This window comes from Ammospiza caudacuta, chromosome 3 (assembly GCF_027887145.1).
Source record: "Ammospiza caudacuta isolate bAmmCau1 chromosome 3, bAmmCau1.pri, whole genome shotgun sequence".
Lineage (NCBI taxonomy): Eukaryota > Metazoa > Chordata > Aves > Passeriformes > Passerellidae > Ammospiza > Ammospiza caudacuta.
In genome coordinates, this window is record NC_080595.1 from 104345490 (window position 1) to 104371555 (window position 26066).

General features: G+C 42.6%; 1 protein-coding gene across 1 annotated transcript in view; it reads right to left on the bottom strand.

Annotated features, from left to right (window-relative positions):
• BACH2 (BTB domain and CNC homolog 2) overlaps window positions 1-26066 on the bottom strand; it is a 182479-nt gene that overhangs the window by 126296 nt on the left and 30117 nt on the right. The window contains exon 2 of the mRNA XM_058802322.1: window positions 13395-13481. The gene's annotated coding sequence lies outside the window, so the exon portion shown is untranslated. The remainder of the gene's footprint in view (window positions 1-13394; window positions 13482-26066) is intronic.

Sequence of the window (26066 nt, forward strand, 5' to 3'; positions counted from 1 at the left end):
GAATGATGCTTTCAGTTCAGCAGTGGGGAATGCTGACTGGGCATCACTGAAGCATAGCCTTGGATCTCTGCAGCATTAAACAAATAAATTAAATAAAAATTACAAGTATTAATGGAGCTTTATGCTGTCCTGATCCAAATGTACACTCAATGGTATGGCTTCTTGATAATACTTCAGTATGGGCTATTATGTGGTAGATGTGAATTTTTTGGCCCTCAGTGATGTCCCCCCACTTGGTGTGAGAGTAACATAACAGGGGTGGGCAATGAGAGACCCCCAACTCTGGATTCATTTCAACTCTGGTGAACGCAACTGATTTTTGGTTCATGGCAAAGCACAAAAAACATGGAGGTCCATCTGAGGATGCTGCAGAGGCTCATTGGATGTGTGGCAGAGAGCAAGACAAACAATGAAGAGGAAAAGTGGGATAACTATGCAGTCCTTAGCTGGGACTGTCAGGCAACAGTTAATGCTGAGGAATCTTATAATTCTGTTTATGTTCTTTCAGCACAAGCAGGTGTTGGGAAGCCCAGGATGGGAGGGGCATGCAGATAAAAAAAAGAAAGAGGAACCACTTTTTTTTGTTGTGTGCGTGATCTATTCGTATGAATCTTTTTTACCGACAGGCTCTCTTCCTGGAATCAGCACGGATGCCCAAGTGACACTTCTGTGGCTCTCTGATAAACACACAGCGTACCTCAAATGTCTAGGTTATGTTGCCTGTTTGTAGTGGAGTCTTTGATGGGAGTTCTGGGGTTATTAAGTAATTTTTAACAGAGACATTATTAAAACCTTCCAGCTTTTTAAAATTTAGATTTATCTTGTTGAAGTTTTTTTTATTTTCATACTATTATAGTCATGTGCTGTAACGCTTACCATCTGAAAAGTGAGACCGAAAGGACACATATCTATTGACACACATCTCATTTCTTCCCTTGACACTTTGAATACAACTGTGCACACGACGTTTACAGTGACAAATTTTGTACAGAGGAATGCTCTAACGTGCAGATTTCCCTCCAACTGCTGCTGCTCCTTGTCCAGTGCCAGAGCCACCTCTCTCCCTTTTGCGGCAGCCTTTTGTTACTGAACATCAGTGTGACTGGCTGACACGGTTAGTGTGGCTGACATTATGCCACTGCTCTAAAGGAAACAGGCAGAGGGCAAAGCAAAAAAAACCAAAAAAACCCCAAAAAAACAAACAACCAAAACCAACAACACCCAACCCAAAACCTCTACCCATCTTAGACAAAAGAAATCAGGCTCAAAGACTTATGGCCAACCTCCCTCTTCCCAGTTATAAAGAAGGTCCTTGCACTGCAACAGACATGGCATTTCAATCAACTCCTATACTGGGAAAATGGGTGCACTTCTGCCTGCCCCAATACATATCCTGGAGTGCTTCAGTTCCCAGACATTAAAGGCAAAGGTGGACTGGTGAGGGGAAGGGGAGGGAACAGGAAATAAAATGGTTAAAACCAAAGAAACAAACCAACACGAACAAAATAAAAATAAACCACCAAAAATGCTACCCAGCATCAGACAGGAGATAAAGCCTGGCCTGTGATTCAGCAGATTCAAATGCTCAGGAATACAACAGCCTGTGTGCACTACTAAAAAACAGCAGCAGTCCATTACAGTATGGATTTGCAGCACTTTGTCAGCACTAATGATGTTACCTCATTAAAAGAGATAAATGCCTTACTGTACTACCAAAAGCATCTGCTCCTTCCTTCTCACCTGTTCTCCATCAGGGCGATCAGCAGCAGTGCAGTGAAAAGAAATCAAAATACAACACTAAACTCACTTAGAGCCACTTGCTAAAGTTGCTTTGTGTTGTTCTAATGTCAATGTTTTGATGTATTTTTTTAATGGGGTTATGCTATGCTTCCTACCAGGTACCTCTTCTCTTGACACTAAATCAGCATAACAAAGAAAACAAAGCCCTGTGAACCACCACGGCCCACCAGCTTTCAAAGGACTTCTAAAAAAATAAACTAATGTCTACTTCAAATAATTCATTCACTGTTGAATAAAATGATGCAACTTCAACCACAGCAGGTGAATTAGGTAAGGGGGTGACAATGACTTCTCTCTGCTAACACCCTCTGACACATTGCCACGCTCAACACAACAATCAATTTCTTCCAACAGATTCCCCTCTACATGCAAAGGTAGCAGTTTACAATAATGAATGTTTTATGCATTATTCCTTTGTGTATAGGGTCTCCCAAGTACACATTATTGAAGTCTATTAAACTCTCTATTTAGCAGAATTACCAATGTGCCTTTGGGGAAATTATTACAATGAAGCTGTACTGGTATTTAAACTCCAGTTGTTTAACAATCTTTTCCTAATCACCAATCCAGGTATCAACATTAAAGTGCAGTCAGACTTCTTTCAGTGCAGCATAAACCTGTCTATGAGCTGCTTATGGAAATTCATTTAAAAGAATGAGTATTTCAACTTGGCATGTTTTTCATAATTAGCCTCAAACGGCTTGTGATTTAAAATAATAGGAACTCCTTCCTGATCCTATTCACCAAGCAGAGCCCTCTACAGTTAAACCTGGTTACAGAACCAATTAACTATTTGCAGCCACAGTGTTTTTGTCAGCATACTAATATCTGCAAGATACTAGCCCATTCAAGGAAAATTTGGCCAAGAAGGTCCCATTCTTTAGAAATGGCTTTTCTGTGAGAAAAAACCTGTCCTGGGTGCAAAGGATGGAGCAGTCCAAAAGCTGCCTAAACGCAGTGCATGCCCAGGTCCCTCCTCTGGTCCAGATACAACTCAGAGAGTTGGGCAAAGCCACAACAGAGCAGTTACTAACTGGTTTTTGTGCCCCTCAGGCCATTTCCCCTGTTCATTTTGCACAATACAGCTTTGGCTAGCTACTCTCTAAATGTGCTTGGTTTTGTGGCAATGAGTCAAACTTGGTTCTAAATTTGTAATGTGTGTCTGTACCTGCCGTGACAAGAACAAATATTTTTCCAATGGGAAGAGTCTCACATTCTCAGGGGAAGAGGAAGTAAACTTCACCCTTCTAGAAATCACAGAATTCAGCTTCCTGGGGTGGGGTAGAAGAGACCTAGGTCTCAACCTTTCGGGTTTCCTCCATGACCTTCAATAAATCACCGTGTTCCTGCCCTCATTTTTCATCAGTATGAAGTGCTCAGGTTCTTTCTATGGGGCAGTCAGGCTCTCCAGCAAACACAAAAGATATCTTGTTCTTGCTAGTATGTTACACTAACAGTTTTACAGCTTCAAACCCAGTTCAATGTTCAGTCAACCTTCAATGAAAAAATCAGCATTAATTTACTGAAAAAACACTGAGAACAATCTTACAAAACCAGTGGTCACAGAAACAGAATATAAGTAATGGAGCTGAGCAAAAGGGCTTGACATCTTATGAACATCTTATGAAGACATCTTCATTTATGAAGATGCAAAATTTAGGCCATCATACATGCATGTTTTGATATGCCAGAATTCAAATTTTATGTCAAAATACAGATAAAGGGAGGACTAAAGCCATCACTGGAAGTTTGTATGTATACTAAAGATTCTTCTGACAAGTATGAGTCATATACTATGGGCTCTTCTTGGCTCTAAGGCAGGGCTGCACAATGAAGTTACTTCCACCAGGACCAGAAGTCCTTCAGGGAACAATCCTCAGGAAAAAAGCACAGCAAACAGGTGGGCATATTTTAGCCATGCACTAATTTCCCTATAAATCAATGGACAAAAGCTCTTCCTTTCTCCAGTTACAAACCCAGAGCCAAATCACCTTCTCTGTTTTACAATCTCATTGACATTGCTTAAGTTACACATGCACCAGAGCAGATTTTGTCCTTGGGGGCACTGGGAGACCAAACCTCCCATAAATAAGAAAGGAAACAATCTGTTCACCTTCACTGAAGTGGCATGAGGAATGTCCCTTTCACCTAAAGAAGGAGACATATGTCTAAGAGACAAACGGGAAATGCCACTAATTTCACTTCAGCTTGCCTCACCATTAGGAAAGACTTTTATGTACTCAAAAAGTTTTTCAGGCATTTAAGGCTATTTTATGCAACAGCAGATCAGAAGCCCTGAAGTCTATCAGCTGTTGGCTTAGAGAAGTTGCTGGTGTCTACTTCACTGTCATCCATCCTGTTTGATAGGGGGGATCAAGGGTGCACTCCATTGCCTGAATTTGTCAGTCCCTTTTCCTATTGCTTACTTCTTTACCTCAACACTGTTTTCACAACCATGAGGTGAAATGCTTCTGCTGAGCTGTACAAAGTCCAGCCCTGTCTTTAGCTTAGTTTGCTGATGACTGGCTTTACCCCATCAAGCAGATTATGGTCAGCTTCATCAGCACCACCACTGGCACAAGAGGGAATGGGGCAAGTCCTGGCCAAGGACAAGGTAGGAAGAGAAAGACAATGAGTGGTTGTAACTGGGACTGGCATAGGCTGCCACAAAACCTCTGGTCCCTGACGTGTGCCAGAAGACATTGTACAAAAACACGACAAGTACACGTTGTGGCATTTAACACAGGGACATTGCAATATCCAATGTTCCTGTCTTGTTATGGCATTGTGTTGATCACAGCAGAGGACAGACCTCACAAAAGCACCTGGCAATACAATGCCACATTTATTCCACAGTACTGGGCGTAGATCATCATTTGTTACGATGGCAGGTGGACCAGCAGCCACCCCAGCCAAACTGTGACTTTGTCTCTCCTGCCACCTACTGTACTGAAAACCAAAATATGTGTCACCAACTCACGTGTATTTCCACTTGTGTTTGGAAATACTAACCTTTAGTTCTCATAAAAATGACACTGCATGCATATGGGAACTCCCTGCTATCATCACTCCTTCAGCAATGCTATCCAGTGTTTCCTGTTGAAGGCTAACTCCAGCACTTGGAGCTCTACTTAATTCACTAATGCTTCAGGGTTAAAATTAGCATTAAATACTAAAAATTCTCCAGAGTTTAGAGTGCAAACCCCTCTCTCCTTTTGCCCCACAGAGAATTAATCACAGAAGATTTATTTTAAATGGTGAACAGGCTATGATACCCCACAAACCTCTGCCCCTTAATTTTCTGTTATGTCCAATGACAACACTCACTGGGGCCAAAACCCAGCAGAAAAGTAACTTCCCATTGAGCGTGTGATTGTCAGCCTGTGCGCAGGGGTGAAACTCCTGCTGCACTTGAGCTGCACAACCAAATGAGTGTCACCCAAGAACAGACCTGCCCCACGCAAGAGTCTGTTTCAGACAGTGGTTTACCCTTGTCCTTTTAACCTCTCGCTCTCACAAAGCCATCGGAGCGGGTCTGGCTGTGCCACCCGTACCCTCAGCAGTGCAGTGCTACCCACGGCGTCCTCCCACGCAGTCCCGCTGCCGACGACATCACTGCTGCAAAAAGGGCTGCACTGATGCTTGTGTCCAAGCAGGGCATCCCAGGAGGAGAATTCTTTATTCATAACTATCTGGGTTCTGCCATCCTTCTGGACACCGTTAACCACAGTGAACAGCATGGAGAAGGGCAGCAATGAGTCTGAGCTGGTCCAGACTAGTCCAAGCCCACCACAAGGGCTTCAAATCCATTCATGGTACTAGAATGTGGAAACCAATTAGCAATCAACTCAAAACCAAATAGACAGATATCCCATGTTAATTATCCCATGCCATTCTCCCAGAATGCACAAGTTTATTTTTCAGTATTTTATTATTAATTTTTAAAAGTATTCAAATAGAAAACAACAAGCTGAATTTTGTAATAGAAATCTCATTACTTTGTAGTAAGAAGCTACCTTGTGGGTGCTGGTTTATTTTCCCATGTATGGTATTCCCTTTTACCTACTCAACAGCTTGGGACTTTATGACAGCAGTTATCTTTGATCCAAGGACTATTGTGATAAGGGAGGAAGGCATCCAACACTTGCATGATCCAGTAAGCAATCAAATGTATTTATTTATGCTGTGACCACAGTAATCAAGAGGTATTAAAATGTGGAACGGAGGATCAGTTAAGTGCATTTTAAATCTGATTTTTCCCTGGTTGTGGTTAGGAAATTGTCGACTAGCAGGACTCTTTAGGGTCTTTACAGGCTGCAATTAGTGAAGCAGATACAGAAGATAAATTGCTCCACTCCTGCAAAAGCAAGTCTTATTTTTGTAAGTAAGAGTGGGCCTTTCATCTTGGCACTTAAAATTTGATCAAGTGAGAAAAAAACATTAATATAATTCCACTCACTCCCAGATAAACTTCTCTGAAAAATGAGGACATTTCTTCTCCTTAAACAAATCCGACAAGGCTATAACTAAAAATATTTTTGTAACACACAGAGTTCAGTACGAACACTGGAAAACAATTGGCAAGAGCAATTGGAATGTCTAATCCCAGCTATTTAGCCACCAAAATGCTTCAAGAGCTGTGATACATCCACTTAAAAGCCAAATATTGCTCACAAATAGCTATTAAACATGAATGAACTTATCAAGAAACAACAGTATGTTCCCATTAATTGTACAAAAGCTGCAAAGAGGTTAAAAAAAAAGACATTTCTACAGCATCTGATCAGAAGTGACTTTCACTGACACCAATTTAATTTATAACAAAATCAGGGCAATAAACTAAAGGATCACATTAGCAGTTAGTAATGCTACAGGAGCTATCAGTGAAAAGCTAATGAAATGAACAGAGCCTTAAAACAACTTTGTATTTTTTAACACAGACTTGAAAACCAGATACTGCAAAGGCACTCAGAGGGTGCTTGAGCATACTCGCTAGTAACTTTCAGACAACTTTTAAGGTTCCCTAAGGATGCTCCAAGGAAATTCAAGAAGGCAATTTTGTACACAAATGCTATCTAGATTGATGTATCACTTAACAAACCTTTACCTTAAACCAAAAATTTAATCTCCAAAAGAACTTTTACCTCCACTGTGCTTGATCATATGGAAGGCAAAGAGATTTAAGCTTGTTTGGTCTATGGCCGATGGAGACTTTCTAACAGAAATGGAAACTGGATGATAAGCAGGTAATAAGCTGCTCCCAGAGTTTCCCTTGCTTTGAGCAGAGTGAAGCCACTGGGAGATTTTGGAGCAGATTCTACAAACAAGCTGTTAAGAAAAGCCACTATCCAGAAGGCTCAATAGGAGGAAAAAGGAAGCAGGGAAATCGCAGTTAATGGGATTTGGCTGCATCCAGAAAACAGCTAGGTTTCAAATACATTACAAACAGTCCTGCACTTCACTGCTGCATCAATTCATTGCTGGATGAGAAAAATTTACTTAGATTGAACTGTTTAGAATAAATCTTGTCTCTCCCCTGAAATGTCCTTTGAATGAACACACGACAAAGAGGAAATTGCCACCACTACACTATAACTTCTATAATTTTCTGTTAGGGGGAAGGAAGGCTAGGGATTTATTTATTTTGAGGTTATTTCCTAAGTCCCATAAATGGACGCTTGGGCCATTCACCTTAGATATCACTGCACAGTACTATAAAGTTTGCCTAAGTTTTCCAAGGGAGAGAATCACTATCCTGTCCCATCGAAAGGATAATGTGACATGAAACATAGAGGGTTACCTCTCTCCTAGCACCTCTCTCCTTGTCACAACATAAGGAAGTTGAGCCACCTCAGCAGGAGGTTCTCAGTGCCTCCCTTCCCAAGCCTTGGTGTGGACATCCTGCTCATCCTCCAATGTAGGAGAAAGAGACTTAGTAGTTTAAAGCAACTAATTGAAAGAAAAATTGCCATAGACAATGTCCTCTACCTTTGCAAACTGATGCCAACCACAAGACACGATTCAACACGTATGAACTCCATACTCATCCCTCTCAGATCCCAAAGGAGGCAGCGCCACCAGTACGTGCCAGGAGGGAAGAGGCCAGCAGCAGCAGAGAAATTTCTAGTCTAATCATGAGACAGACAGAGAATGGAAATGATAGGAGAAGTGAGATAAAAGAATTAGGGGGCTGATAGCATCAACACACTTTTAGAAGAAGGAGAGGAAGTTGAGCGGCTGTGAAAGAGGGGGAAGGAAGAGCAAGGCTGATTTTCCCGATAGACAGGTCATAAACAGTTCCCGAAACCTGCCTAGTCGGGCTGCTTGTCTGACGTACAGATGCAAAAAGCAACACATGTGGCATCTTTGAAGCGGAAAAAGGAGACGTTGAGGACTGGGGCACTCCGTAGGGGGAATGAAAGACCTACCAGTCTTCTAAGTGCCATAAATAGAGACGAAGCTAGAGCTTTCAACCAATAATGAATGTGAATAGTTTAAAATAGTTTAGAATGGTCACTAAGACAAAAATCTTAAAAACTAGCTCTTCACAAATGCATTTTCTTCTGGAAATCCCACACCCACTGCTGAGAGATTAGCTTTACAAAGTGAGAATTTAACTGGAATTGCAGCTCTGGGTAACAACAGGAAATGTTGCTCACAGCAACAGAAAATGTAGGATGATTAGGTTTTTGGGGAAAAAGGGAAAGAAAGTTACAGTAACTATGCAAACAGAATAAATAACAGTGCTGTTCTTCTCCAGAACCTTTCCAAGGATCTCAGAGCAATCGACAGCCATTCCCTATTAAAGGCTGCTCTGCTACGGCCACAGCTTACTGCACCATCTAGGTCCCAAGCCTGGCTGTACTGCTCATCTTCACAGCTCTGTCCCTCTGCTGATCCTCACACCAGACATCAGCTGATGGGGGGTTTGTGCCCTGTAGGACCCCAGCTGGGACTTGGGATGTTGCCAAGAGCTCCTTGTACATAAGTAACGAGGTGGCCTCATCAAGGGACAGACAAGACAAAAGGTTTCCACCGAGTGAGAAAGCTCCAAGCCCAGAAGGGAAGGCCCTCCCCACGCTGAACGTGCTGTGCTCAGCGGCTCAGCCCAGCAGAGCGAGTGGGCTGGGAAAGCCAGCCGTCTTTCAGACACAAGTGTAAAAAAGCAGCAGGAGGAGAAAAAGGGAAAGACAAGGTCAAGTTAGAGGGAGGCAAGCTCCAGACAAACCCTCCCCTCCCCAGAGGAAAGCACCTCAACAGACATTACTGTGGAGTCAGCAATGCAGAAGATACTACTCAGCAGGAGAACACGTCATGTTAAAATACAAATCGTTGTTTACATGCTCCCCCAAGTTCCTTAACTGTTGCTGAGAATTTTAGGAAATACTTTGCATTGGACTTGTTTTATTGCATGTTTCCCACCAATTTCCAGTTCCAGTTTCTACTTCTATTCTTAATTTTTAATCACCACTGGGACAAAACAGTAACATTTAGACACTGGCTTGCTAAGAAAACTGGAGTAACTGGGAGTTATATTAACAATACTTAAATACAGTCTATTTAAAGGTTTGAACGCATCTTGTTAGAACACTGCATAAATTAACCCAACCTAATTCTCTAGGATGTAACAAGATCTGAAAAGCTCCAAGTTTCATGTTCTCTCTTACCACCCACTTAAAAAACCAAAACCCAACATGCTGGGGTTAGCTTAGGTTGCAAGCGAAAACAAAATTCACATTCAACTGAATAAATGCAATTTACTCCTTGGTGCAACAAAGATGATGCCACAACCAGCTCAAAACCAAAGCAAGAAGAGGTTCTCTCCCACCCCCTCCATGCATACCCCCCTCATTTTTGCTGTTAATGATGCCCCCCCCCAGCCTGACTGCTCAGGATCCCTAACTGCTCGCTCCATCCCTCCCCGCTGTCTGAAACCATCCCTGGATGGAGCAAAGCGTGCCCTGCTGCTGCTGGGCTCGCAGTCTCCCCTGCACTGGCGGCCAGACAAAGCAAACTCCAGTTGCATCACGGAGCAAACTCATTTTCCAGCAACCTCCCAGCCCGGAGTTTACTGCTACTGTAATCCGGTGCTGTCAACAACGCCGCCTTTGTTGCGCGCCCGTGTGCGCCGCTCGCGTTGTTGTTTTGCGTGTTTTATTATTTCTTTTTTATTATTATCATTTATTTTAAGGAGAATTTTTGTTTTAAATGAGTAATCTGTTTTCGAAAGATTTCTCCTCCGTGCTGACTCCACCCTGTACTGTAAACGAGACATTACCTTATACAAGAATGAATCTGCTGCATTCCTCTGTCTAGCTGCCTCGCAGCACATTTCCTACGCTCACAGCAGCCCCGGCAGTGCATGCTCTCCCACCCCTTCCCCCCCCCACCTTTTTCTCTTTTTTCTTTCCCTTTTTTTTTTCCTTTTCACTGCCTCGCTGTGTTTTTGTGTAAATGATCTCACATGACTCAACAAATCCATCTGCCTGGAGCAGGCCAAGTTTGGAGCCTTCCCAGGAGGGAGGAGAAGAATTGCTTTGTGGAAAGGACCTGGAGCTTTGCCCTTTCTCTGGCTCAAATTACCCGCCTGTCAGGCCTGACGGATTTGGCTAAAAATAAAAGGAAGCGGGCCGTGAAAAGGAGATGAATGAGCTCAGCAGTTCCTTAGATAACATGGGGTCTGGTGTCGCCCAAAGATCCCAGAGCAGGAACTTCGGATGCCGGACATGTAAGTGTGGTGCTGCAGCCTCAGTGAACTCGGCTGCTTGAGGACCAAAAAAAAAAAAAAAAAAAAAAAACCGCACAAAAAAAGGCAAAAATAACCACACGCTGTTGGATATAAATGCCTTAAAGACACTCAGAGCAGGAAAACTGCCTGCTGTAGATTTGGGCTTGTAAATGGGGAGATTACTGGGGTTTCCAGAGGGGAAAGGGGGTGTGGGGGGTGTGGCAGGGGGCCGTACGTGATGTCAGCCTCCCGCCCTGACCAGGGAGCCTCTGCATCCTTCCTGCAAATGCCTGCCCAGCGCCCGCAGCGGGTATTAAGCACTTAGTTTGGCAATGTAATGACACACTGCAACAATCTGTAATGTGAGGCAGTCAGCAAAGCCCTGGCTCGAAAAGCTCTTTCTCCTAACCATTAACCATATGTTTGGCTCCGCCGCCGCCCAAGCGAGAGGGTGTTCCAGCGCACCATCTGGTTTCTATCCACACAAGCAACTGCAAAGCACAGAGTATTTCCCTCTGGAGCTGTGTCTTCCTCCCTGGCCCCTGGTCCCCACCCGGCTCCCCACTCCTCTGCTCCCCATCTTCCTCCTTCCACCCCTTTCCAGCAGCAACTTCACCTTCCTGTCCCACTAATGGCTCGAAGCAGTGGAGACCACAACCACCCCACCAAAGGTGCAGCAGAAGAGCTGTCTCGTGCTTCCCTCTGAGATCTCACACGCCTACACACGTGTGTGAACACACACACTCAGAGGGACTGCATCCCCCATCACCGATGTATCACATTAAAACATCAGTGTGCTCTCGAGTGGCCCAGGAGCCGCTGCAGTGTCCATCACGTCTCGCTCACGCACACATGCGCACAGCGAGTGCTCAGTTTGGATTACATCAACTCTGTGCCGACACTGCAAAAGGACTTCAAGGATGTACCTAACAACAGGAGGACCAATAGCAGTTTTATCTCCTGTTCTCATGCAGGGCTTTCTATGGACATCAGGTGTTGGTCCCCATCCCACCAAAATAAGAACGCTCTGGGGGGACAAAAAAGAAGTACAAAAGGAAAAAGAGAAAGATAAATGGAATGAGAGTGTGCTGAAGAAAAAGGAATGAAAATATTTACTTTTCCTGTGATAACTAAACAAGCTCTTTCTGAAACGATAAAAAAAGCTTTCAAGTGTTGTATTTTAGAAGGCCTTGTACCATATGTTTGTTTTACGACTTTATGAATTCTAACTACTATTTATGTTTTTAAAGCACTTCCATCATTCCATTTGTTTCTGAAGTACCTATGGGACATCAGCAGTAATTTTCCCCTCAGGCTGGCCAATTTAAGATTAATCATGACCTATTGCAAGAAAGTATTCAGGGATGCAAGCAATAGGATATTCAGCAAATCCAACACTTGCTCCTTTAAAGTAAGTTTATATTCTGCAATGAGTCACACATACTGTGTTTATCCAAGTTACCAGTGCTACAAGGGAAAAAAAAAGCCCATTACATTTGCAAATACATACAAATCACAGCTGTAAGCACCCAACTGCTTACACCAGGACTTGTTTCTATGACTGGATATTGATTTTTTAAAATAATGTGTCATTATACCAATGTTGATACAGCAACTAGCTTCCTGGAATATGCAATTTAATACTAAAAAAAGCTGGTTTTAGGAAATATTAAATCCACACCCATTCATATGCTTTTTAAATGTCCTTCTTGGTCATGACTACAGCAATGCAAAGCCACAACTGCTTTTTTCCTCACCTTGCACCTAATGAAGAAAATGCACTTGCCAGTTAGAAACAGCTCAGTCTAAAGCAATAAAAGCTTTGCTGATCTCAATAAAATACTGCAGAACTTCTTCAACAACTTCTTCAACTGTTGCTAGAAACCTACATTGGAAAAGATGATGCATATTTTTCAAACTTCCTCCGTATGAGAAATCAGTGAAAGAAAAAGCACACCGTAGGCCCTTATCCCAGAATCAAACAGGCGTGGGGAAAACCATATGCTTGTGAAAAGCCTGATGACTTCACTAGGATTGCCTAAGAAGATTGAGGATAGGATCTGCTCCCAATTACAAATGTGGAGTGCAATTAGCACTGTACACTCCCCCTGCCTTCATTCTGCACTCCTCTTCAGTGAGGGAAATAATTAAAATGATTTAAACTATAAGAGATGCATTTTAGCTAGGAATTTACTTTTCCTACAAAAGGGGATTTAAATATGTTAAAGTCCATTAATTCAAGATAATATGTTGCAAACATTAGTATGCTTAAATATCACACATTAGGTTTCCTACAACCATGCAATGAGAAATTGTCTTCTCACACAGAAAACAATTGGCAGTCGTTCTCTAAAGCAGTAAAGGTCTAGGTGTGGGTCTTTCAGCAGATAATGATCTGCTCTCATCCAGAAATCCTTTTAAAGGGGGAATTCAAGGGAAATATTTGCAGATTCAGGGTTCTGCAGTCTGAAGGGACTGCTGATCATTTGACCTTCTTCCATGAAACAGGCATGGAGCTTCCCCGCCTACATCGACGAAGCTGTAAGAGGTTGAAGGAGAGAATCTCCTAGGGTTAAAAAAAGCCCGTAAAAAACCCCAACAAAACAAAAAACCCAGTCTCAGATACAACAGCCTGACATAAAGCAGGAAGCTACTGCAGCCCCAGCATCACTCCCCAGCACTGTGGGATTACCCACACCCTCTCCTCTGGTCTGAATGAATTAACAGCCAGCTACTGGGGCTTGTTATACCTTCCTCTTCTCCTTGTCACCTTCCTCTACTCCTCAGCCCCTGAACAAAGGGCCACTGGCAGCCTGAAACCCAGCCAGTTTTTAAAGCATAATAAAAAGTGGTGTCACATTATTACCTGAATCCACTGAGTCCTCCTGCCAACAACGATGTTTATGCAATCACATTTTTCTGTTTTTAAAAACTTCTCTCTTGCCTCATTGCTCTGTGTGAAAAACAAAACAAAAGAGATAATTGATTAACTGCAAGCAATTATCTATTATTTGCATTATAGCAGTTTTGCAGTAGATATTCAGGTCTTTTGTTTTCTGCCTCATCTCATAAAAATATTAAACAAGAAAAAGTTTTTTCCCCAAAATTACTCATCGATCAAACAGAAGCAACAGATACCAGTTTGGAGAGGCAGATGAGATACCACAGCCCTCCACTTGTAGAGCTACACAGAAGAACACAACTCTCCTATGTCCAAATCCTCTGCCCTCTTCCCAGGCCATCCTGCCTGGCAGCACCGGGACCAATGCCAAGCAGACAGTGCCACCAAAAGCAGAAATACAGAGGGAGAGAAAGCTCATTAAATTTCTTTCAGTATCAACAGCAAATACTTGCCACTAATAACCAGAGCAGTGATGTAAAAATAAATAAAACTTGCAAAATTGCACAGACAGTAGATTACTTAATCATAAAGTTTCTCCATACTCTGTACCTACAACATGATTTAAGTAGCGATTCCACCTAAAATTCTCAAAAGGGTCTTTTAGTCTGTGTTTACTCCTTGCTTCCCATATTAGTAGCTTTAAGCTTTAGTGTCAAATTCTCCTGCCAATATACTTCATAGAAGATATTTAAATAAGGAAGAAAAAAGCCCATATGGTAGAAATCCAGCTGAAGACACAACCTCAGTCCCCCCACCCACAACCTCTCTGAATGGACAGAAGACACATGCTCAGTAAAGGAAACTGGATTTTCAGTACTGGAAATGCCATTAGTATTTCATTGCTTTCTCTGAAAAAAGAGATGCAACTCAACCATGTGTTCATGGTCCCTTGCCTACCTTCACAAGGGCATACACAATTAAACCCAAACAGAGAGCACAGGCTGGGGGATATGGCTGCCATACCCTTCCTGCATTTCAGGGCTCAGGCTTTTGGCATACTCTACCCATTGTTGACATGGATGACTGACAGAAAGTTTTGCTGCAAGATTTTGGTCACAGCTGTGTGACTGAGACATTCTCAAAAAATCAGCTGGAAAGACAAAATTCTCGCAATCTCTGGAACAGAGTTTAAACCTGGGTTTGGCCTGATGCCACACAACACAATGAACACAGTCTAGTGCAGGGCAGAGCAGAATAGAAGTGACCATTGCCTCTGGCATCTGCTGCCAATGAGGGTAGGGCCCCCTCCCAAGCAAGGAGGGTCTCCTGATCCAGGTGACCTCCCCACTGCATCCTGGAGTCATCTATGCTCAAAACGGAGCAGCCAAGATCTGGGCCAGAGGATGGCAGGGAAAAACATGTCAGAACAAGAAAATTCATTTAATGGGGACAGAAAATTGGAGGGTTGGATGGGGAGAGGGCAAGAACTGGGGTTAGGCATGGAGAACTAACTGCCTGCTGGCTGTACAGCTGCAGCACTGCTGAAGAACCATGTCCAAGACTGTATTATGCCAGAGCACAATTTGTTTGCTTCCTGCAAAGTCTTGGTGCACCACAGGTATGTTGAGGAGAGAAGGCTGATGAGTTCAAGCACTCACCCCTGAGGAGGGAGGGAGGGAAATGTGGCAGGCGAGCGCTGCGTGCTGCAGCTGCCTTCACTCTTGGCACAAGGGATGTACCTGAGCTGTGCACCAGGCTTCAGGGCAAGAGTGCATGACAACTCTAACAGCTGTTGGCAGCAAGGATGGCAGCCACCCTGACACTCCCTGCCACCCTCTCAGCATCCAGGCAGATGAGCTGTGCCTTGGAGAGCTGCCACACAGCTCCAATGAAGCTCCACACCAGTCATTTAAACTCAGTATCCCTCAAGTGGCCATTAACAGTGAATTCCTAACCAACCTGAAAACCTGGCTTCTCTCAACTAAATGTAATGAACAGTCACAGCAGAAGGGAACTGTATTTCCAGTATACGAAACACTAGGGAGTATAGAGACATCTCAGCAGCAAGGCTGCAACATCCTCAGGATCCTTTGTCCTCTTAAGTCTCTTCCTGCAAAGTGGGGCTTTCCAAATCATCTGTCAAATCCTGAAGCCTGACACTGGTAAATGGAGTAAGATAGTGAGGAAATTACAAACTTCTTCAGTAGGCTTTGAGTACCATGCCATAAATAAAAATATGGGCCAAATATGGGACAGCAGGGAAAAAACAAGATGCTGAATAGGGAGTTTGCCCAGGGTTTGCAGCTACAGCTGGCAGCATGCAGGCGACTTGCAGAAAGAGAAGACTGTGATGAAATACTCAAAAACTGTCCATGCATTTACAAGATTTGCACAAATCCATTTTATACCAGAGTGTCACTCTGAACTTAGAGACTCACAGAATGCTTTGGGTCAGAAGGGACCTTAAAGATCAGCTGTAATGTTGCAATGTATTTATGTATGAAAATAAAATTACCAGTAAATAGCTGAAACTTCCTTGGATATTATGCTACCTTAGACATTAATAGCTTATAGCAGAGCACAGGTCCACAGTCAACCAAATGCACAACACAGGAAGACAGATCTTAAAGGTAAATAATTCAGGACTTGAATTCTTTAAGGTAAATAATTCAGGCGCTAATGAATTCACTGACTGTAAATAGGGAGTGCCACTGTGAGGAACCCTCCAAACTGCCCTACATCCAATCCTCAGGAGTGCAGAGCAGAAAACTGTCAGCAGAAGCATGTCTCAAACACTCCTGGCTACAGCAAGACTCTAACACAAAAGAAGTCCTGGACAGGAAGAGATAGCTTCATAGACTGGTTCCAGCGCTCCGTACTGTGACCATGGGCTGCTGAAAAGGATGTGCACTTTCAGAAACACCACTTGGGCAAACAGTGAGGTGGCTGTGATGCAAGGAAGCTGACCCATGTTGCATTCAACGGAAGCATTGGGGAAACCCTTCAAGCGTAGCCAACATGGCAGTTTGGTCTAGCAGTGCTAAAAACACACAAGACTACGGGTGAAGCTGTAAGTCCTTGTTAAATATGACACCTTGTAAATAAAAAGAAGCCAGACAACTCCCCATGTCCTCCTCACTTCACAATCTTTCTTCTCTATCCTCTTTGATTGAATATCGCCAAGTGTTTTTATCCACACCTGAGAATTCCTGTGCATCCATCAAAAAGCATTTCAGCCAACCGAATCCCATCAACAAACCACAGGATAAATCCTCATAAATTCTTAAACTACCAGCAAGTGTCAGTCTTCCCAGCCTGCACCCTCTAGTACCAAGGAGCTGTTTTGCAAGCAGCAATTATTCCTGACCAAGCAAAGAAACTCTACCAAAGTCGAGATGCAGACAGCTGTCAGTAATACAATGGTTTTGCTGCAAAAAAAAAAAAACCCAAACAAACCTACCAGGATTTTTATGCTGTCTCATACTCTAAAAGTAGTATTTAAAACCACCCTAAAGTTGCCTCACACCCTCTTATGAGACCTACATGAAACCAGACTGTGGAATAAAATCCTGCCTTTTGCCGGCAGACAAGGGCATGTCAGCAACAATAGCCAAGGCATTGCAAGGCTGCTGACGAGCCTGTAAACACTGTATGGGAACATGCCCGTGGATCTGCAGTGGTAAACACAACTGCTGTTCTTGCTCTGTGCCCAGCAGAGATAGAGATCTCATCACCAGCAGAGATCTGGGTCACCACAAGGAAGCTGGAGTTATCCCAGCACCATCATCTTTTAGGTAATGCTCCCAGGAGGGGAAACAGGTATGTGGCAAGGTTTCATCTGATGAGGTGCTGGTTGTAAACAAAAACAGTGACTGGGGGTTTCCTTGCTCCTGGGTGATATCATCCAAATGGAAAAAAACCCCAATGAATTTCATCTGATGTCTTGTATCCAAAGTGCTTTGCAGAATGAGTTTGCTGCAAATGCAAGGTTCAGATTGCAGTTTCTCAAATGCTTGTAAATGCACCTCGACTGGCAAAGTCTTCCTCGTAAACACCAGGCTAAAAAGTATTTGTTTGCTTATCTTGTACTTCAAAACTGAAAACCCAAACCTAAGGAAGGAAAACCCTAGAAAGACAATGTTTAAATTGAAGTATAGCTTTAAACATATGATGATTGCGAAAAACAAATGTTCTGAGTCTCCACACAATCAAGAAGCTGACTATCCAGGCACCTGACTGAAAATGAGATCACCTTTCCAGTCTCTGCTAAGCAAAACTTTTGCAACCTTCCCGTATGCCATTTCCTTGTTTACATCTCATGGTTCGGGAGTTCAACTTTTGGGGAAACATGAATGGTAAACCTAGAAAGTGAAATGTGATATTATTTACAGAATAGGAGAGCACGCTGTTCACAAGAATTTGTAGGCGCACACATCCCAGCCCTGTTCCTCAGTTCAACACCCACTCCTGAAATCCTGCACCAACCAGATTAACTGATGTACACATGCCTGCACTCTTGGAGAAACAATAGTCTCTTTCAGTCCATACAGTCTTCTAAAGAACCAGGCAAAAACGTCATGGGAGAAGTTAGGAAATATCTGCAGAAAGCAGCACACAAGATGAAAGGCAGAACAAGCCTTTTAACTTGCACAAAGTACATAACATGGAGGATAAGCACAGAACTTAGTTACCTAGCCTCTCTTCCAAAGGGATATTTTTTATTTTCCCCAGGATGGAAAAGAGGATTGTTGAAACAACTTAAAAAAACCCCAAAAAACAACAACTGGGATAGTGGAACAGCTCCCTTACAGACAGGCCATTACAAGCAAAATTCAGCTCCAGGAGCTGTGGCAGACCTGGGACAAAATGCACACTGCCCTGAAGTGCCAGGATGTCCAGCAGACAGCTGGGATCTTGGCTGGTGTGATGAGCCCTCCTGTCCCCAGTGCACAGCACTCCTTCCTCCATTCCCCTCCCAAACACTGTTGCTACAGAAGGCACAGAACTATTTTTTAATTAATCCAGCACAAAGTTTGAGCTGCCTCAGGGTTAAGCTAAACATTTTCTGTCTTTAACCACTACAGCAGAACTAACTATAGTGAAAAACACTTCACCATAAGGCCAGGGAATTGAGGACAGAAAAGAAGCTGCAACAGTCACCCCTGACCTCTCAAAATTTCGCCTCCAGAACATGCAAAAATAAGAAACTGAATTTTTAATCAGCTGAGAAACGGGGCAGGGAGACACTCTTGGTAAAATTATTGTTGTGAATATCACATAAAAAGCCTTATGGAATTTTACCATCCACCTTCTGTTCCAAACTGTAGGTCTCCAAATAGCCTATCAGACAAAATCCAACTACACACACTTTCAGGAAAGCACTCAGCACTCAGAGACATTTAAAAAGCATGTAGTTCTACAAATCCTTTTCTCCTCTCACAAGGGGCTGTAACTCCTGCAGGAAACACATGCTCCTGTAACAAAGCAGGTATTCTCTGCATGTACTCACACTGCCTATTATTTTTTTAATCATCTGGTATACATCTTCCTAGGCATGCTTATGTTAGAGGAAATACTAGCATTAGGTCTGCAAAAGAACACTGACTACCTGTTCTGCATGAACACCCTGAAGGTTAATAGTGGAAATCGTGGCTTGAACTCTGCCTTGTCCATACAACCACTGGCATTCTACCACATGTGCTTCCCCCCACCCCAGCTCATGTTCACTCTCTGCAGGATTTTACTATGCAGTCCACCAGTACAGTATTTTTCGGATGTAGGAGCAAGTCAAAGCATATTTTGATGTGTCTAGATTGCACAGAGAAAAATTGAAAGTTGATCACAGAAAGTTGATCACAGAAGAATACAAGTTGCTTTTTCATTTCACAGCTCCAAGAGTCAGAAAGGGTGAGTAGAACTCTGATATGTACCAGATGTTTTAAAGTAAGGTGGAAGAGCTGGTGTCATGAAAGCTTCCTGACAGCTACCAACTGGCCTTGTAATAGTGAGCAGGCTTCTTCTGCCTGTGGAAGATTACAGTCTAATGGAAAGGGAATATTCACAGCCTTCATGCACACATATAATCCTACTCTCTTTTATTGAAAATAAATTTGACAAGTCCATCACTACTAAATGAAAAAGTCTCAAAACTGCATCATTTTGTTACATATACAAAAAAAGTTGGGTCTGGAGTATATCCATGGTTTTGAAGCACCACACTTAACCCAAGAAATGAAAAGGCAATTTTTTTCATTTGTTACTGTTTCTAGTAAGTCTTCAGTCAGTTTCCTCTATTTTCTTCTGAATTTGTGTTTGGATATTAAAAGCAGCAAATAAAAAAGGCACTGCGTTCTCTACAAATACATATGGAGACTTCACATCCTAAAAAGATAAGTCTCACCGTGTTGTTACAAAATTTGAGGTTTTTTTCTATCTCAATAAAAGGGAAATTTCATCATTAAAACAAAAAGAAAAGAGGAAGAAAAAAAAATCAGCCCTGCAGAAAATCATAATTTCAGAGTTAACAGGAATATGCATCTATCACTTAAATTGGCCCCTTGGGTGAAGCCCACTGCAGAGATCAAAAGTCTTTCCACAGACTTGGGATAAAGCCTGGAGAGTTCAAAGTATTGATGAGAGTGGACATCACTGCTCTTGACTGCATGGTGTAGGGGTGCATGAAGGCAAAACTCCCACAATAGCACTAACGCCTCCCAGCATGAGAAACCTCAGGCACTCTGGGTACCACAAAAGCACACCCTCTGGAGAGCATTTCAGACAGCGATACAGCTCACTGATGACACAGGGAGACTGGTAACATTTTTTGTTGGTGACTCTGCAGCTCCTATTTCCACAGCCCACGCTTGTTCAAAAAACACCACAGGACACGTGTGACGAAAAAAGGAGTATCTCAGGCCAGGGTGAGATAAATACACACCAAGGTGAAGCAAGATGACAGCTGGCATTGCTAAGGAATACATTCAGGACAGGTAGCTTAGTCTGAAAGCTGCAGGTTGTGCCCTGGGTTGCAAGAGCACCAGGCAAGAGGCCACAAACTGGTGCCGTGGATGCCTTGCACGACAGAAGGCACAGGGACCAGTGGTGCCAGCCAGGTGACTGGACACTTGGAGACACAGCAGGAGCCAGTGAATCAGCAGGAAGACCCTAGACTACCTTGCACACAGACTGGAAGTGTAGGAAAGCCCAGGGTTTCCTTTGTTTCTGTGGGGCTCCTGTTTCTGTGTTACTGCACCATGATTCAACTGCTTTAAAGATGCAGATGTCTGGTAAGGCAGGTTGCTGGTAAGGCAGCCTCATTGGACTGTGTGAGTGTGGTGTGTATAGGGAGGTGTGCAGGGCACAGCTCAGGTCACTGGAGCTGCCTGCTGCCACGGTGCTTGGTCCCAGCACTGGAAGTGGTGGTGGGACTGTGCCTGCCAACAGCTCACCCTGAATTATCCCACAGGAGTGTCTCTCACACCTTCCATATCCAACCTAAAGCAACTTCTTCACTGAACATCACCTGAATTATTTTTCTACATATTGTTTATGGTAATAAAGAGAGGTTTTGGAGATTTACCTAGGGCTTGTGAGGTGAAGGGATATTTTTCTCACAATACAGTTGATATCTGTTGTTTTCTTCTCATGTTCGTTTGTGCACATACACTGGCCCCTTCTTGCAGCCTGGCTTTGCCTGAGGTGTAGGTAAGAATTGTCAGCTCCTCCAGTACTAGGAGGAAGTCACTGCCTCAGGCTCACACTGAAATCATTCTTTTTCACACAGGATTGTGGACATAATCCTTTGCCCAATAAATAGCCCATGTTCTTCCTTATTGCTCCAGATGGATATGAATGAATGAACTGCACTTTTTCTGAACACCATCTTCTGCTTTTATTGAGTACTTCAGTCACTGCCAACTGCACCTCCTTGCCCTACAAGGCATCAGTTAAGGTTGCTGGGTCTGATTTCCAAGACCCCTGCTCTAAGTCTCTTTAAGAGGAAAAAAGGTTGGATGCTATTAGCCCTCTGAGAAACCATGCTTTTAGTCCATAACCACGGGCTCCTGAAACACAGCTGTTAAGTGTAAATCTCAGTCTCTGAAATTTTCTTTCTGCTGCCTCATTATCTTTACTACTTGCCAGCAAAACCCAGAGTCCCCCCACAGGCTGAGGGAGGAAGTCTTTATGTTTCCAGCTGCATCTAACTCTGGCTAGTCAACCACATGCAAAATATTCCATCAACCTGATGTTGACTTCAAAGTTTCAAAATTTTCCTGTTACAGCTGGGACTAGGTGCTTGTGGTTTCAGTTACCACAAGGGAAATGGAATCTCACAGCCAACACTTAGATTACTTCCCAACACTGCTGGGCTACCCTCAAAAGAAAAACAACCAAAAGATGTCAAACACAAAATGGCTTAAATCAGACACTTAGAAAATGCTCTGTAATACACAAAAGGTGCAATTAATTGAAATAAATATTGAAGCTCCCTGTAAATCATCATTTTAATCTTAAGAGTAGGATAGGATTCCCTAAAGGTAGCTCTGGCTACTTTAGTTCTGACCACTAAACTAAAGCCTGCAGGTGGCAGACCTCATACCATTGCTGTCTTCCAGCCAGATTGCTCCAGTTAAGCAGCCTTCCATATTTTCGTCAGAATCTATAGACTGAAACTCCATTTTTTCAGTAGTCATGCACAGAAAAAAAAAATTCAACTTGCCAATGAAGAACAAAAATACCAGATCAATGCACATACAGTCTTAGAATAAAACTCTAATCCTTCACTTGCTAAGAAGTCTCTTTCAAAGAAATGTTTATGTTAAAATTTAGAGTTGTGTTCAACATTAATCTTAGAGAATTTTACAACAGAATGTACCAATTTTAAAAGGTTTCTACAGCCTTAATGAATTCCTAGAACCCATAGACAGAAATTAAATAGGGGGAACCTACAGTGTTGGCTAGACATATTTCAATATTTGTTACCATAGAAACAAGCCAGTAGATTTAGGGTTTGGAGTTATCCTTGCTATAAAATATTAAACTTCTTACAGTTTTTGCATATGTATATTGTGGCAAGAACACTGTCAATCCTGATAGAGCCCAAAGCATCTTAATTATTTAACAGGATTTTAGCTTTTTTTTCCCCCTTTTTCTTAACAGAGGATCTTTTAATTTATTTTTTCCTTGATAGACTTTTTTTAACATCTTCCAATAGGAAACACTTCTGGCTGACAGAATGATATACAGGAAATGAAGATGTGTTTTTCCTCAATGTTGTGCTGAAGTGGTAAATAAAAGGAGCACACATATAGTCTAATAAACAAGATTCACCAGTAACTATCAAAATTACACCAGTAAGCACTTGTGATAATTTTACCAGCTAAAAGTACATTAAATGTTATACTTCATTTGAAAGACAGATCAACTTCAAATTTGGTGGTTTTGTTTTCAATCCTAGCAACGGAGAAATGCTCAAGAACGAAAGTGATTGAGATAACATCTTGATGCTTCAACAGTATCAAACACTTCTGGCAGATACCTGAGAAATGAAACAAAGCATTGTCCTTTCATGCTTCAGAGGAGCATCAACACCTGCATTCAAGTCACAGCACAACTGGCGAGCAAAAGGATCAGCGATTCCAAGAAAGAGGAAGGACAGATGCTTCCTCCAGCAACACTCCTTCAAACAGTAAGGAGACCACGCTTGTTTAGACAATTTCAGTGGTGGAGGGGACCCACAGCTCAAGATACCATCCAGGCAAGAGCTCAGCTGGGAGCAGTGGGGAAGGTCAACACCTGGCCAAGCCCAAGCCCACTGCCCCTGGGACTGGATGTATGCAAGGGATTTTGACCCTGATGATTTCACAGCCAAAACTGGCCCCAGATCTCAGCCCTTGCTTTTTGTTTGGATTCAAGAAAATCTGTTTACAGAAGGCTCAACACAATGAAAAATGAAAAACTTTGGAGTAAAAGCCATAAACCACACAGTTGTTTCAATACTATATTCCAGCACTGAAGTTGACAAGGAAAAACACCAAAAAAAGCAAAGCAAATCAGAACAAAGACCAAAACTGAACAAGACTGAAACACCCTCTTCTTCCAAGAATTAAACAATACTTTTTATGAACTGTAAAGATAAGCAGTGGAACTGCTATTTCCTAAAGTTTCTGAGGTCAATCTTCTAGCACAGCTTCTCAAATAGCCAATTAAATGCACACAGTTCTCACACTCACATGCATTCTATCATTTTAAAAAAGACCTACAGCTCACACCTCTAAAAAATAATGGAAAAACTTATTCTTGAAGACCTGCACGACAACCCTTTAACTAATGGAAAATCTGCAACACTTCTGAAGAGGAAAATAGTAAGATGGCTTAATTTTAAATGAGTAAGAATTTAAATGTCACTTCCTGCATGTGACCTCGATCTGAATAACCTCGCATTTTTGTTTTCTTTGGTGTGGTTAACAGTGGAATCTTTGTGGAGTACATTTCTATGGCATTTACAGTTGCATGTTTACGTTCAGCAACTCCTTTGCATAATTCTGAACACAAAAAAAACCAGAAAGTGACTTTTCCTCTGTAAAGAAAGAGAGAGATCTAAAAAGCAGCATGCAACTAGGACTTTCAAAGAAGGAAGGGCTGGAGAAAAATAATCCCAAAACTCAGGGGAAAAATGCACAACTTCCTTTAACTGACACCTGCAGTGAGGTACTATGAGTTTGTTTTATCTGAGCAGTTATGTACACACACCAAAGGCAAAGCAACACTATGTACTCTAAAGGAGTTCACACAAGTCCACAAAGGGCACCACTATCAACCTGCAGTCGAGAAGCGGGAAGTTATTCACATGTCTGAGTAAGTCATGGAATGGTAAGAGATGTTGGCAGCACATGTTGCCAAAAATAAGGCATTGCATGCATGCATTCAAATCCAGAGCTATGAAACCCCTTGTCACCCTCTTGTAGGCTCTACAGGCCAGGTTTGTTCCATGGGAAGCCCTACTGCACTGGATACGAGAGCCTCAGGTCTTTCCAATTGATGCTGCAGGTGTCAACACCTCAGCACACCCTCTCATCCTTCCCATGAAAAGCTTTTAACCCAGGGGCTCGTTGGGAGAATGGCTTGGGAGACATGATGTGGCTTTTATAAAGTTTTCTGTAGAATTCATAGATCTAAGTAAAATAAAGCAGTCTATATATGTGCTGCAGCTGCATCTTGGAACAAAAGAGCTCTTATTCATAGATCATAGAATGGCTTGGGTTGGAAGAGACCTTAAAGACCACCTACTTCCAAGTCTCCTCCCAAGGACACTTTTCACTAGACCAAGTTGCTCAAAGCCCTATCCAACCTGGCCTTGGACACTCCCAGGGATGGGGCATCCACAGATTCTCTGGACAACCTGTTCCAGTGCTTCACGAAACTCAAAGTGAAGAATTTCTTCCAATATCTAATCTAAATTCATCCTCTTTCAGTTTAAAGCCATTACCCCTTGTCCTATCTACATTCAAGAAGGCCACTCAGCTAATATCTCCACCTTGTTTTGTCAAAAAAACCAAAAAGGCCCACCAAAAAACCAAACGAGAAATGCATTCATACAGTGGTGGCCTTTAAGTCATTTGACAAACACCTCTCCAGTTACAGTGGTGCCACCAGGGATGGCTTGGGTTGCCCTCCTGTGGTGGGAGGACAGCACAGGACCAGTGCCTGCCCAGCCCATAACTGGCACTCCAGCAATGGGTGACCCCCCCCAAAAAAAAAAGGGAGACAGCAAAACCTTTGCCCTAGTGTTGCTGAGAGGAAAGAAGGTGTGCTCCAGTTCTGGATAACATGCTCCATTTGGTCTGCTTAAAATACCTGTTTTAGAAAATAAACTTAGATGATAAAGCAGGAGATTGTGTTTCTTGTAACTCAAGAAGAAAATAAATTTCACACAAATAAAACATCGCTATGTGTAAAACAAAATACTCTATACAACACGTAATTTACCCAAAAATAATTCATTTCCCTTTATACCAGGCAGGCCAAGAGTCCATTTGGATTAAAAAAGTGAATGGATATGAGTTTCCCATCTCAGCAAAACATTGGAAAAGAACACAAACATCTCACATCTGTCCAGTCTTGACCCAATTACTAAAGGGTGAAGATACCACTGGCTGTCAGGATGTTGTATTTGCCATTCGAGGTGGGGCAGGAGTACTGCTCCTTCCTCTAGAGCATCTTGTTTCTGGTCACCCAAACAAAGAGAGGAAATTGGGATACACGGACAGGGATGTGAACTGGCACAGGAATGCATGCATCTCTTCCAATATTGGAAGATTAACGAGTGAGAGAGTTGATGAATGGGAAGGATTAAATATAGAACCAAAAAATAAGCGAAATGATTAATTGCTAGAAAAGGAAACTCATGATTTATAGAAGAAAAAAATCAGTAAGGCTTGGGAAACTGAAGGGAATAAGCAGCAAGTGAGCTGCAGGGTGGGACCATCTGGTGCATAGTGCCACGGCAGCACAGAGCACATAGCACAGCTTCAGCGCCCCCCTTGCCTTCTCCCAGCCTCAGCGATGCAGGGCAGACAAAGCAGAAACAGATAGAGTTCAGAGGTTACTGGATGAAAGTAACTGATTTTAAAAACAAGCTGAAGTTGGTTTTAAATCATATCCTATAATCTGAAAAGAAAACGGTCTCTTAATTAA